General features: G+C 41.9%; 2 long non-coding RNA genes across 4 annotated transcripts in view; both read left to right on the top strand.

Moving 5' to 3' along the window:
• LOC108585886 overlaps positions 1-4801 on the top strand; it is a 45859-nt gene extending 41058 nt beyond the window's left edge. The window contains exon 4 of the long non-coding RNA XR_004182807.1: positions 2717-4801. This is a non-coding gene — a long non-coding RNA (uncharacterized LOC108585886). The remainder of the gene's footprint in view (positions 1-2716) is intronic.
• A 12-nt stretch (positions 4802-4813) lies between these two features.
• The window catches only part of LOC108585885, a 65715-nt gene continuing 58031 nt past the window's right edge, over positions 4814-12497 (top strand). For 2 of the 3 annotated variants that reach the window (XR_004182808.1, XR_004182810.1), the window contains exons 1-2: positions 9021-9600; positions 11322-11398. This is a non-coding gene — a long non-coding RNA (uncharacterized LOC108585885). Of the gene's footprint in view, positions 4867-9020; positions 9601-11321; positions 11399-12497 lie in introns of those variants that run through there. The other variant, XR_004182809.1, reaches the window with a different exon arrangement.

The following is a 12497-nucleotide window of genomic DNA, read 5'->3' on the forward strand; positions in this document are numbered from 1 at the left end:
CTCCCTCCTCCCACCCTCTACCCTCCATTAGGCCCCAGTGTATGTTGTTCCCTTCTATGTGTCCATGGGTTCTCATCATTTAGCTCCTACTTATAAGTGAGAACATACAGTATTTGGTTTTCTGTTCCTGTGTTAGTTTGCTGAGAATAATGGCCTCCAGCTCTACCCATGTCCCTGCAAAGGACATGATCTCATTCTTTTTTATGGCTGTATAGTATTCCATGGTGTGCATGTACTACATTTTCTTTATTCAGTCTATCATTGATGGGCATTTAGGGTGATTTCATGTCTTTGCTATTGTGAATAGTGCTGTGATGAACATACACATGCGTGTGTCTTTATAACAGAATGATTTCTATTCCTTCGAGTATATACCCAGTAATGGGATTGCTGGGTTGAATGGTATTTCTGTCTTTAGGTCTCTGAGGTATCGCCACACCGTCTTCCACAATGGTTGAAGTAATTTACACTCCCACCAACAGTGCGTAAGTGTTCCTTTTTCTCCACAACCTTGCCAGCATCTGTTATTCTTTGACTTTTTAATGATAGTCTGGTGTGAGATGGTATCTCATTGTGGTTTTGATTTGCTTTTCTGTAATGATCAGTGATGCTGAGTTTTTTTGTTTTCATGTGATTCTTGGCTGCATATATGTCTTCTTTTGAAAAGTGTCTGTTCTTGTCCTTTGCCCACTTTTTAATGGAGTTGTTTTTTTCTTGTAAATTTGCTTAAGTTCCATATAGATGCTGGATATGAGATCTTATTTATTTTTATGCTTAAATTGTCTCCTGTTTGGCCAGTGGAAGCCCATCCAACTGGGCCACAATGTCTTTCACACATATCTTCATCAGTCTTTGAGCATAACCTTGTTTTTTGGTTAGATGGTAAGATGTTCCCAGTTCACCTTGTATTTTCCATGCCCCAGCTCTGGAATCAGCCATTTCTCCAAGATGTTTTATTCTTTGTTTGTTTGTTTTTGTTTGAGACAGGGTCTCATTCCATCACCCAGGCTGGAGTGCAGCAACATGATCATGGCTCACTGCAGCCTTGACCTCCTGGGCTCAATCCTCCCACCTCAGCCTCCCAAGTAGCTGGGACTGCAGGGGTACACCACCATGCCCACATAATTTTTTATTTATTTTTTTGTAGAGACAGGGACTCACTATATTGCCCAGGATGGTCTCAAACTCCTGGGCTCAAGTGATCCTCCCCACTTTGGCTTCCCAAAGTGAAGATTTTTTTTTTTTTTGGTAAAAAGTGGCATTTAGAAGCTAAGACCTGGACATAAGGTGTATTTATTGCTATTCTCAGGCTGGCTCAGTTCAGAGTTAGGGAATATCTGTTGGTCTGTATACCTATCTTTCTACACACACACACACACACACACACATTTGCATATGTATTATGTATTTATTTATCTATTATCTCTCTCTATCTTGAAAACCACGAGTTTACAACAATATGCCAAATTCCAATTCAATGCCATAGGGATCATCCTTGTTTTTTCCTCTTCTGTATTTGTCACTTCCTTCTCCAACAGTGAAAACCTTGTCTTTCATTTTCCTTAAGGTAATTACTAGTTTGATCAATCTTCTATGGAAACAATCTCCAAATTTTGCTACCACACCCACCCCGGCCCAGAGGCCCATGTTTTCCTGCTTGGGCTCTCACTCCCCTTTCCAGGCTGTTCTCCCTCGCGGATGGCCTCCTCGCACCGCTTGGGCTCTGAAAGCCCACACCATGCACAGGGGTGCTGTCCTCTCCCTCCTGGACCCTGGCTCACTCGCCACCGCAGGCTATCCCCTGGACAGGCACCTTCCCCATCATGCCCAGGCTCTAATCCCCCAGGTGCTGGGCTGTTCTCAGGTGTGGATATCTCCCTCATCCTGCTCAGGCTCTGACAGTCCGGGCCAGGCTGCTGTGCTGTGTGGATGCTGTCCTTACTCTGATGGGGGTCTGAGACCCTGTGCCAGGCCACCCCGCTGTAGCCCCATGCTCCTCACCCCACTTGTACTCCAGTATCCCACATTGGGTCACTGTGAGTCCTCTCGACACCACTGTGAATGCCATCCTTCCTATAATCTACCTAATAGCTTTACGATTGAATTATGAAGGAAGGGGCCGGGTATGGTGGCTCACGCCTGTAATCCCAGCACTTTAGGAGGCCGAGGAAGGCAGATCACCTGAGGTCAGGAGTTCGAGACCAGCCTGGCCAAGGTGGTGAAACCCTGTCTCTACTAAAAATACAAAAATTAGCTGTACGTGGTGGTGGGCGCCTGTAATCCCAGCTACTTGGGAGGCTGAGGCAGGAGAATCGCTTGAACCTTGGGGGCGGAGGTTACAGTGAGCCGAGATCACGCCATTGCACTCCAGCCTGGGCTACAAGAGCAAAATTCCGTCTCAAAAAACAAACTGGCATGTATGTTTATCAGCAGAACCAGACACTGCTGAATTATGATATGGTCCAAAAACAGGGAAGAAAAGGGACAGTGATTCAATTCATTCTAACACGTGTGTGTGTGTGCGTGTGTGTGTGTGTGTGATCGCCACTATGTTCTCAGAGCTAAGGTAGCTAAAAGACATGAAAAAAGTCTACTCAAAACATAGATAGTATTTAAGTAATTTAAAGTTTATTTTAAAAAATCATTTCCCTTCCTTAATTTTTTATATATATATATATATATATTTTTTAATACTAAGTCTTTCTCTGTCACCCAGGCTGGAGTGCAATGACATGATCTCTGCTCACTGCCACCTCTACCTCCTGGGTTCAGTGGACACGAGCCCTTTTCTCCTTTGCCAGCCTGCGCGGTGCTAAATGTTGTCGGTAGAGGGTGCTGGAGACATTGCAGAAGGAAGGGGAGAGGCAATCTGCTGCGGGTTCTGAGCGTCCCCGCCCACTACTGTTTACCTGGGCCATTTCTCAGAGTTGTGTTTGCAGCGAGAAATCTCGAGGACAAAGAGCAGGAGAGCCTATCACTTACTATAAAAGCAATGAAATTCCCAAGCTCCGTGGATTCCCACCTGGAATTCTCTGTCTTGTTCCTGGGGAAATTGAAGGGCACAGGGAAGTGAACCCAACACGATATTCCTACTGCTTTCTGTGCCTTCAGTAATAAAATCCTTTTTCTTCAACCCCTGGATGTCTTCTGCCAGCATCCATGAAACCATAACAGTCCAGCTTATTAGCTCCAGTAGGGCAAAAGCAAATCTCAGATCCTGATAACTAGCCAATCCTTTCTGAGTCCAGTCCTCTGTTATGGGGCATGATTATTTATTTAAAATCTTCCCTGTTCAGATGACCATGTGGTTTTTGTCTCCCGACTGGACCCTGTCTGATACATCACAGCAGCAGACGCATCCTCCTTAGGTGGCCATGCATAGTCCTTAGAATTGTGAAGCATTTGGCTGCCTTCAGTGACATGAAACTTCTAATAATGGGTTTATGACTTCCTGCTAATGGCTCATCCTCTCATTTCCATTCCTGACTGCTCAACTCAGCATCCCTGCTCTCTGCTCTATTGACAGCAACAGCCCTCTGCACCCAAGTCATTAACTATGCCATGCTTTCTAAAATGCCCTTCTTTTGTCCTTTCACAGAACATATTTAAAAAGAAAATAGAAAGGCACTTATGAAAGCTCTCTGTGTGTGTATCCATTCATGCACACAATAGGCAGAATTATATAGCCTGTTTCTACTCACTAAAAGTAAAAACTTAAAATGTAACACAGATGTGGTGAGGACGTATCTTGGCATTAAGTATGTATCATCCTGTGTAATGTAGACAGCTTAAACTCACCTCCATGTAGCAATCTTGCAAAGAGTTTTTAAAAGGCTCTAAGGTCATACAGATCTGGTTGGTTTTGAAATTTGACTCTGACATTTACTAGCTAGTTTCCCTATCATTAACCGGGAATAGTCATATCTACTTCATACAGCTGTTGTAAAAATTAAATGAGTTAACATACATATGAAATGCTTAGCACAGTGTTTGTCACATAATCAAGCTGACTCATCCTCCCTATGTTAAAATAATCAAATGAACAAGTCTAAAGCAATTTAATAAAACTTGAATTTTTAACTCAATTTCACTTCAGTGCCTCCACAGCTAAGATATTCCCTAATTGTTTTCAGACCCAGAGAAAACTTTCTCAGAGACTCTTAGAGACTTTCTTAGGGTGACCCTGACATGTGGAGTTCAGGCCCACATTCCTCAGTCTTTCACCTCGTGGTCTCTTCTTTCAATTACTTTCTTATCATTGGAAGCTTTACCTTGGCTTACCATTTTCTTTGCTAGTATTTGCTACCATTTTCTTTGTAGTTTTTTCCCTCATTCTCCTCCTCTCAGAGGCCTCATATTCTAGGTGATGGAAGAATGATCCCCCATGCACAGGTTGGAAATGTTTTCTGTAAATGCTAAGAAAAAGATACAGTATATCTGTCACAGCTATTCAACTTTGTTGTCATAACATGAAAGCTGCTACAGACATCAACAAATGAGCATGTCTGTGTTCCTATAAAACTTTATTTATAACAACAAATAGCAGACAGAGTTGGCCTGTGGGCTGTAGTTTGCTGACTACAGAGCTATAGTTTTTAGGTCTTTTGGCCTGCAAAGCTGAGGTGTAATCTTATATTGGGCATTTTTCTCTATCTTTGTCCTTCAGAAAGGTGCTCATTTAAATATGTATTTGTCTGGGAAACTTTGCCTTACTACAGATAAAAATCTTTTTTTTTTTTTTAATTAAAAACTTTTTTTTCTTTTTTGTTTAGGAAATGGGGTCTTGCTATGTTGTGCAGACTGGTTTTGAACTCCTGGCCTCAAGCGATCCTCCTGCCTCAGCCTCCCGAAGCACTTGGATTACAGGTGTGAGTCATACAGATGAAACCCTTAATTTTAAGTATATTCCTTATTCCAATAATACTTGCCACATTTTATCATGAACTTTCATTGAATAGTCACCTGGCTGGCTCCCTGGGATTCTGTACTCACAGGTTATTATACGAATGTAGATAATTCAGTGCAGAAACGTCTTTAGCTCAAATCTTAAGCACAATGGAAATAGTTGAAAAAATGACAATGTGCTCAATAGCATTAACTATGCAGTATCAGCAAACAACCAAGAATCATAAGTTAGCGTGATTTTTAACACTTTGATATAATCTAAAACATCTGCTGGATAAGCCAAAGAAAAATTGACCTGAATAATTTTTATTACCAATAAGAGAGAATAATTTAAAAATTATGACTATTAAAATATATAATATTAAGTTGTTATTTTATTATGGTCAGACGACTTGTCACCAGTATGCAGATGTGGATGTACTGTGGTTTTGATTCCTGTGAATAGACTATCGTTTAATATTTTTAGGTATTACAATACTTTCTGAAATGCTGAACCATTATTTAACACACTGTAGTAATGGCAGTCAATCTCGTGAGCAATATGAAAGACTAGACAGAAATAGAGAAGAAAGTCTTTCACCATATTTTGAGTAATTATAGAATTGCTTAGTGTAATGAAATGAACACGTTTTAGCATTGTTGAAGGTAATATGAATGACAAATGTTGTACTGAAATTGTGTAGCTAGGGCATTTCCTTGTGATATTTTCTGTGCTTAATTTCCTGGGTATTCATTATTCTGCTTAAATACGTTTCAGAAAGATAGTCTTCCTTGACTGGTAGAAAATGCCAATGAAAATGTCAAGGCCTAGAGTTTTCTTTTCTTTTCCTTTCTTTTTTTTTTTTTTTTTTGAGATGAGGTCTCACTCTGTCGCCCAGGCTGGAGTGAAGTGGGGTGATCTCGGCTCACTGCAGCCTCTGCCTCCTGGGCTCAAGTGATCCTCCCAACTCAGCCTCCCAAGTAGCTGGGACTACAGGTGTGCACCACAACACCTGGCCAATTTTTTTTATTTTTTGTAGAGATGGGGTTTTGCCATTTTGCCCAGACTGGTCTCGAACTTGTGAGCTCAAGTGATTCACCCGCCTCAGCTTTCCAAAGTGCTGGGATTATAAGAGTGAGCCAACACGCCCAGTTTAGAGTTTTCTTTGTGGGAAGATTTTCTTTAAATAAATAGCATTATTCAGATTCTTTTTCCCAAGTAATGTGAATCTGGGCTGCAACTTTCCAGAGAGACTGGTTTCTGGTCACATCTTCCTAGATATTCCAATGGATTTCCTTTCCTTTTTTGTAGTCTCCTGATAATGGGGAGTGAGGTAGGTGTGCTTCCGGTTTGTCCTTACCTTCGAAGCTGTAGTACTTAAAGGTCCCAGCTATATAGAAGTAGGATCTTCCCACCTTGGACAGGTCCTAGGTTTTGAGTTCTCTATTCCATCTCCCGGGAGGTCAACAGAACCGAAGGGGAATTTTTGAGAGTTTGGCAAATGCCCTTGGGGCAAAAGAGCTTCAGTTCTCTGCTTATTTTTCCATGTCTTCTCTCCTTTCACTTGGAATTTTTTTTTTGAGACAGAGTCTTGCTCTATCACCCAGGCTGCAGTGCAATGGTGTGATCTTGGCTCACTGGAGCCTCAACTTCCCAGGCTCAAGCAATCTTCTCACCTCAGCTTCTAAGTAGCTGAGACTACAAGCATGCACCACCATACCCGGCTAATTTTTGTGGTTTTTGTAGAGACAGGTCTCACTATGTTGCCCCAGGCTGGTCTCAAACTCCTGGGCTCAAGCGATCCTGCCTGGGCCTCCCAAAGTGCTAGGATTACAGGCATGAGCCACTGCACCCAGCTGGCTTTCACTTAGATTTTTGTCCTCTTAATCCTGAAAATTTTGTCTGTGCTTTAATGCTTTAAAGACAACATATTTTATGTTTCATTCTGAATTTGTGGTTGTTTTAAGCAGGATGATTCTTCTGAATAATCTACTCAAACATGGTACCCAGAAACCAATGTCTGCTGAGTTGTTCATGGCTTTAAAAGCTACGATCCATTTTAGACTCTCACAAATATCTCTTTAAGTAACTTTGATTAAAATATTCAATTTCTTTTACAAAAATACTATTATTTGTCAGCCTCACTGATTTGGTATAATTTGGGAAAGCTCAACTAAATTAGTAGAAACCTCCACATGGTATGATGTTTTAAAATAAATTAAATTGTGTATCTTGCACCGCCTTAATAAAACTAGTAAAGTACCTAGTAGTTGTCTTCAGGGAACTTTAGGTGGCTCACACCTGTAATCCTAGCACTTTGGGAGGCCGAGGCAGGCAGATCTCTTGAGGCCAGGAGTTCTTGACCAGCCTGGCCAACATGGTGATACCCCGACTCTACAAAAAAAAAATACAAAAATTAGCCAAGCATGGTAGCACCTGCCTGTAGTCTCAGGTACTTGGGAGGCTGAGGCAGGAGGATTGCTTGAGCCCAGGATACGGAGGTCGCTGTGAGCCGAGATCACACCATTAAGCTCCAGTCTGGGAGACAGAGTGAGACCTTGTCTCAAAAAAAAAAAAAAAGATTTGTAATCTCATATTTATGTAAATGAATGGCTCTTGTAAACGTGCCTGAGGGTGCTTGAAAAGTTTGCTCATGGAATAACACAAAGGGCCCAGATATGAAGAAGTTGGTAAGTTAGGGACGCAGTATGCGAGGAGCCTAAGGCACCATTGTGTGGAATGGGGCCTGGTCATCCTCCTAAATGTGGCTGCACATTAGAATCACCTGGGTTCTGGCTGGGATTGGCATTCCAAGATGTCACACCTAGAGTGAAGTGCAGGCATCTATGTATTTTAAAATTTCTTCAAGTAATCCTACCATGACACTGTAGTTGAGAATCACTGGACTGTAGTTCAAGCAATGGAGTAACAACTCCTGTGGCATTCCAGGTTCTGGCTGGGATTCACATTCAAAGATGTTATAGTTGCTGGGTGGGTTCCCAAGAGACAGTCATATGATATTCAACCTACCTTAGTGAATACTGCAGCTGGAAGGGATCTGAGCAATCATCTGGTACAATCTTTGCAATGACTATTTCTCATCGTGAAGGATTTATGTAATGTAAATAAATTATAAAATTCCTCCACAACTCAAATATTGAGTAAAATATCAATAGCATTTGAAAATCTGTTATAAAGGACATAAAGATGGAACAATAGACACTGGGGACTCCCAGAGAGGGAAGGGAGGTAGGTAGGGACTGTGGGCTGAAAAACTACCTATTGGGTACTGTGCTCACCACCTAAGTGACAGGATCATCCGTACCCCAAACCTCAGCATCACACAATATACCCATGTAATAAGCCTACACTTGTATCCCCCTAACTAAAATAAAAATTGAGGCCAGGCACAGTGGCTCACGCCTGTAATCCCAGCACTTTGGGAGGCCAAGGCGGGCAGATCACGAGGTCAGGAGTTTGAGACCAGCCTGACCAACATGGTGAAACCCTGTCTTTACTGAAAATGCAAAAAAAGTAGCCGGATGTAGTGGCGCACACCTGTAATCCCAGCTACTCAGGAGGCTGAGGCAGGAGAATCACTTGAACCCGGGAGGTGGAGCTTGCAGTGAGCCGAGATTGCGCCTCTGCACTCCAGCCTGGACAACAGAGCGAGACTCCTTCTCAAAAAAAAAAAAAAAAAAAGTTGTGATTTTGTTTAAAGAAAATATGTTGTAATATTGCTGGGAGAAGAGAAAATCGACTGCTTAGTTAATGTATTAATGTATTTTAGCTGGAAGCAGTCCGTATGGCTACTTAAACAAGGTCGGGAGGGAGGAGCAGGTAGACTGAGTGTATGGGGGCCTGCTTGCTGATTGCATCTCTTGCAGTTTTATGACCAGCTGCTATGTCTCCATATATTTTATTTTACTTTTTATTTTTTGAGGCAAGGTCTCACTCGTGTCACCCAGGCTGATCACAGCTCACTGCAGCCTTGACTTCTCAGGCTCAGGCAGTCCTCCTGTCTCTGCCTCCTGAGTAGCTGGGACCACAGGTGCACACCATCACGCCTGGCTAATTTTTTAAAAAATTATTTGTAGAGACGGGAGTCTCCCTGTGTTTCCAGGCTGGTCTCGAACTCCTGGCCTCAAGTGATCCTCCTGCGTGGCCTCCCAAAGTGCTGGGATTACAGGCATGAGCCACTGCATCTAGCATCCATATTAGTCAGGTACAGACAGAAGGCATGACTGGCATTTTAAAAATTAGTTTTATTATTATTTTATTTATTCTGCTAGCAGTCTTTATCCCAGCACTGAATGGCTGGCATTTTAAATTTGAAACAATGAATTACAAACTTTAACGATAAAATTAATTTTAAAAACAGTAAATTGGCGGACAGTTCCCTCCATCCCTCTGCACATGTTCCATGCTGCAGTCAGCCTGGGCCGCTCACTACTTTCTGAGGGTATCCCGGCTTTCCCTCTTCCGTGCCCAGGTTTTCCACCCTAGTCCACTCTCCTAGGCCACCCGCACCAACATGTGAACAAGGAAGCCGCAAGGATTCTTTCTGTTCTGTGTTTCAGAATCTGTGATACTATAAATGCACACTCCAATACCTTGCAGATGGTTTACCTCAAAGACCACATATATTTCCTATTTATATTCAGTGAATAATTAGTGGAAGCGAATTATGTGAAGGTGTAACAATAGATAAAAAGGTAAGTGCTTCAATATACCCCCGTATGTGGCCTTAAGGAAACTACCATTCTCTCCCCTCCTTTGTTTTATCATCTATTACTGTATAGGATCTCAGTCTCCCTACTGTTTTGCTCAATGCGTTAGATCAGAAAGTTTCTGAGGTAAAGGGATTCTCTATTGGATTAACTCACTCTCCCAGTCCTTCTCTGCTGCTTTGCTACTGAGTTTCTGATACGGAATCAGAAATAAGTAGGTCAGCTTTTGCCAAACTTATTACCCAACATTTTTCTTCTCTGAAGTTCTCACACAACACAGTTATTCTTGTCACTGCAGAGATGGCTCTGAGTGACAGCTTCTCCCTAACCTCATCACTCCAGCTACCACTAAGCTGGGACCTCTTTCCTTCCACAAAATTTGCGCCAGGTCAGTGTGGTGACTCAGGCCTCCAATCCCAGCACTTTGGAAAGAGGAGGCGGGAAGATTGCTTGACCCCAGGAGTGTGAAACCAGCCTGGGCAACAATGTGAGATCCTGTCTCTACAAAAAATAAAAACAGAAAAAAAAAAATTAGCCAAAGGTAGTGGTGCATGCCTCTAGTCCCAGCTGCTGACAGGCTGAGGCTGAGGCTGGGGTGGCTGCCTAAGCCCAGGAAGTTGTGGACGTAGTGAGCTATGATCCGGCCATTACACTCCAGTCTCAAAACAAAATCAACCAATCAACCCCCAGATTTACTCTACATCCTTTTTGTTTCTCCTTTTTTTCCCTGAAGGTGAACGTCTCCCTGAAAATCAGTACTCATTTAAGTTAACTATTTTTTTTTTGACACAAGGTCTCTGTCACTGAGGCTGGGGTGCAGTGGTGCAATGTCAGCTCACTGCAACCTCCGTCTCCTGGCCTGAAATGATCCTCCCACTTCAGCCTCCCAAGTGGCTGGGACTATTCTCAGCTAATTTTAGTATTTTTAGTACAGACAGGGGTGTCAAGATGTTGCCCAGGCTGGTCTCGAACTCCTGAGCTCAAGCAATCCCCCCCCCCCGCCTCAGCCTCCCAAAGTGCCGGGATTGCAGGTGTGAGTTCTTTAGAGCAGTGTGAAAATGGACTAATAACAAGGTATTTATGGACCTTAAGGGTAATTTTGACCACATTTGTTACACAAGCCATGGTAAATGATTACATTTGTAGACGTTTTGGTGCCTTGATGTTAGCAAGGGTTGCACAGTAACTTTTCACACACATTCATTCTGGAGATGTATAAAAAGTTCTAATTACTTATATTAAATACATTTTTGGTAACAAAGCCTAGTACCAGATGCTGGCTTTAGATAATAGGGCGCCCTGTCTAATGACTTCTGACTTCCTCAGATAAGGAGTTTTGCCTCTGGATGGTCTGCTTGATGGCCACCAGGTGATTTTTGCTGTCCTCAAAACTATGTGAAAATACCTCAATTAAACATAATTGTTTATTATCCACAAAGAAATATGGTGAAATGGAACCAGCTTGAGCCTGGGCAAAGATCCAGGGCACTAGATTTGCTTCCCGAGCTTCCCTGGGTTTGCTCTCTAAATTGTACCTCGTTAGCCCAAATAATTACCCAGGACTAGGGGGAAATGAGGGTGGCAGTGAAGTGTAGCGATGATGCCAATACCCACATCAGTCAATACGGCATTTCTTCAAGAGGCTTGCGCTTTGTTCAGCCCCAAGAGAAGATACAAAATAAACATGATACTCTCCTATGCCTTAGGAATGAGGACAAAGGCTGTGATGGGAGAGGTGGTGTGTTCTTACAAGTTCTTTAAGACTCAGAATGATGAAAATGCTGTAAGTAGCCTATAATTTTTCATGGCATTTGATTTTGTTTTACTCCAGTTAAAAAATAAAAAAATTACATGAAAATTTATTATCTAGTCACAGTAAAATTAAATACCATTTTATTGAATATTTGTTTTTGAGTAAGACTTATTAACAATTCCAAATATTAGAGAGTTCATGAAAAGATATCTATTTAAACTTTTAGAAAACATTTGTGGAATGCCTGCCATGCACCAGATGGGGGGGAGTTCCTGTTAACTCTCCCCTCATGGCTCTCAGTGTTTCTCACTCCCTTCTTAGGTTGAAATTAAGATTTAAGAGCCTTTCTGTCAGATTTTTAGAAATTAATTTATTTGCAAATTACACTGAAAAAATTCTCTTCCGGATGTATATAAATCCAGTGTTTTGATCCTAGTGAAGCGTACAGAATGCTATTATTATGACATTTAAGTATCATAACATAATGTAGCTAATAAAGCTTTTAAAACATTATGGTAAAGCGTATGTGAAATTTACCATTAGTGACATTGAGTACCTTCACCATGTTGTGCAGTCATCCCCAATAAGTAATTCCAGAACGTTTTCATCACCCTAGAAGGAAACTCCTTTTTAGCAATCACTCCCCACTCCTCCTTTCTCTCAGCCTCTTACAACCATTTATCTGCTTTCTGTCTCCATGGATTTGCCTATTTTGGATATTCATATAAATGCACTCACGTGATACATTGCCTTTTGTGTCTGCCTTCTTTCACTTGGCAAAATGTGCTCAAGGCTCATCCATGTTTTAGCATGTATCAGTACCTCATTTCTCTTTATGGCTCAATATTCCATTTTGCCATGTGTAGATACCACAGTTTGTTTATTCATTCATCAGCTGATGGCCATTTGGGTTGTTTCCACTTTTTTGGCTACTGTGATTGGTGCTGCGAAGCATGTTTGTGTGAAAGTTTTTCTTGAACACCTGTTTCAGTTCTTTTCAGTATATGTCCAGGACTGGACTTGCTGGGTCATATGGTAATTCTTTAACTTATTGAGGAACTGCCAAACTGTTTTCCACAGTGGCTACACCATTTAACATTCCCACCAATAATGAATGAAGGTTTTCAAT

Source organism: Papio anubis, chromosome 3 (assembly GCF_008728515.1).
Source record: "Papio anubis isolate 15944 chromosome 3, Panubis1.0, whole genome shotgun sequence".
In the NCBI taxonomy this organism is placed as follows: domain Eukaryota; kingdom Metazoa; phylum Chordata; class Mammalia; order Primates; family Cercopithecidae; genus Papio; species Papio anubis.